Below are 2,500 nucleotides of genomic sequence, written 5' to 3' on the forward strand. Positions count from 1 at the left end.
CACCCAAGGGTCGATTTGCAAGCCAAGATATTTCTCTGACTGACCCGGGTGGATCATGTTTAAAGGGGTACCGCTGATAAGCCATGGAGGACAGTCATTGATGGTATAAGAGTCCTTAGTTGGTTGAATAAAGAAACCATGGCACTTTTCCCCCTGCGTTTTTAATCCAGTTAAGTCACAAAATGCTTCTAGAATTTCAATATTTTTCTCCATTCCTGATTGGGACTTACTCAGCAGGACCAGGTCGTCTGCAAAAGCCAGAGCTGTTAATTTGCCATTCTCGTGTTGGAACCCCTCCCCACACTCTTCTAATTTACATAACAGAGGGTCAATGCACAGGTTAAAGAGGAGTGGTGACATGGGATCGCCCTGTTTCACACCAGTTTTGATTCCTATTGACTCAGACTCTCCTTCTTTAGTTTTGATTCTGGTGTGGATGTTTTGATAGAAGTCCTTAATTAATGCTATTATGTGGTCATCCAGGCCCTTTTGCTTTAGCACCGCCAGGATGTGGGTGTGGCTCACTGAATCAAAGGCTTTGGCCAAATCGACAAAGACAACCCCCAGGGGTTTCTTTTGTTTCTTTGCATTCCTAATTAATAGCTGTAATAGTTTTAAGTTCTCAGCACAGCCAGAAGATTGAATGAAGCCTCTCTGCCTGGGGTTAATGGGACACGCCTTTGCCAACCTCGCAGTTAAGATTCTTGAATAGAGTCTCAGGATGATGGAACCAATAGTAATTGGCCGCCAGTTGTTAATATCATTTTGGCGTTCGGGCGCTGATGATTTAGGTATTAGGATTGTTCGGCATCCCCTTATTACATCTGGAATTTTGCCACTTAACAGCCAGAGATTAAATAGTTCTTTGATCTCCTCACAATTTGGATCCATTTTAAGCAGGGCCTTCAGGGTGATCCCATCAGGGCCTGGTGCCGATTTTTTATTCATGTCTTTGATATTCTTAAGGATCTCTTTCTCTGTAATCAATTCCTTAAAAGCCGAATTATCCGCCCGCCCCACAGACTGGAATGCTCCAAGTCCTTGAAATAAGTTCTGAGACTCCCACCTAGATCTGAAGGTGTTACTGACCTCCTCCAGGGGGATGGCACATTGCGCAGAGTCTTTTTCATCCAGAATCATATTCGCTAACTTCCCTCGATCTAAGCGGAAGAGGCGTTGGAATCGGAGAAATTCTCCACGCTTTCTGGCTCTTTTTCTCATCCACTCCTTTTGAGGTTTCTTCTGCTGAGGTTTACGTTGGCTCTTTTTTGGCACTTTCTGTTCAATTGATTTCTCAAACAAATACAAATATTGGTCCTGAGCTACCTCATTGAGTAATTTTAATGAGTCTGTTTTGCCTTCAATTATTTGTTTATATGTATTTTTAAGGATGGGCAACTTCCCTGATGTCATCTTTTCATTAATAATCTTTTTATAGTGGGCTAGCAGCTCCCTTTCACCAGAAGATGGAATCACAGTCCTCTTCTCTTTTAACCTGTTCTTGCTCTCTTGTGTTTTCTCTCTTTCTGGCACCACAGTTTCTCTTAATAGTCTTCTCTTTTCACTGATCTGTTTGGCTGTTTTAGTTGTTAATTTCTCAGCAATCAATTTGTTAATATTTTTCCTCCCTTCAAACTCTTGATTTAGTTTCTGTAATAATTCTGTTTCCTCTTGGGACCAGATTTTCTTGTGAGCACCTCTTTTAGAGGTCTCTTTGGGGCGAGATGCTTCAATTCTTTCTGCGTTTCTCAGGGCTGGGTGAGCTAATCTCTTATGTTGTCCCAAGCCAATTTTAGTTTTAAAACACTTTTTACATTCTTCACACATAAACCCTTCTACCTGGGTAGGCTCTTGGACCCCTTTGCATTTTGGGAGATGGCATGAGATACTATGATGCTTTTCATTTGTCTTCCCACAGCGGGAACATTGGAAATTGATCTTTCTTTTCCCATGGGCTCTCTTTAGATGGTCAATCAATCTCGTCATATTGCCTGCCCGAGTGGTACAGCATGGACATGTCGGGTTGTCCTCTGGCATCTTCACCAGGGGGGTCCCAGGACAGATGTCAGCTGTATTATCCAACTCGGGCGATGCGGTTAGTATTGAGAGCTGACTCATAGAGCTCGGGGTTTCAGGACACTCCACCTCCTCGTTCCTGCTCCTCTCTGTGCTTTCATCTCGGATATCTTTCCCATGAGCTGGAGAAGTGGGTCCTACATACACCTCCGGCAATACTATCAGTTTCTCATTCCAGATAGGATCGTAGGCAGTATTGTCATTGGCTATCATTGAGCTCATGAACTCTATTCCAGCCAGACATACCCCTATCTCCTCGTCTGGTAGTCTCATATCACGTTTGGTCGCAACCTCCAGCCAATCTGCAGGACTGGTCTGGGTGCCTATGGTGACAAAAAGGCTACGTAGTTGACGAACCATTTTGTGAAGTCAATGTGAGGGAGGAATCAGTCAGAAGCTCTTCCCTCAAAGAGCAACTGACTTT

The 2,500-nt window shown here is 43.6% G+C and overlaps 1 pseudogene; it reads right to left on the reverse strand.

Moving 5' to 3' along the window:
- LOC137459425 (28S ribosomal RNA) overlaps positions 1-2,500 on the reverse strand; it is an 8,477-nt pseudogene that overhangs the window by 2,779 nt on the left and 3,198 nt on the right.

The sequence above is a fragment of the Melanerpes formicivorus genome, unplaced genomic scaffold (assembly GCF_026170545.1).
Source record: "Melanerpes formicivorus ecotype bairdi unplaced genomic scaffold, bMelFor1.0.p_v2 SCAF_355, whole genome shotgun sequence".
Classification (NCBI taxonomy): domain Eukaryota; kingdom Metazoa; phylum Chordata; class Aves; order Piciformes; family Picidae; genus Melanerpes; species Melanerpes formicivorus.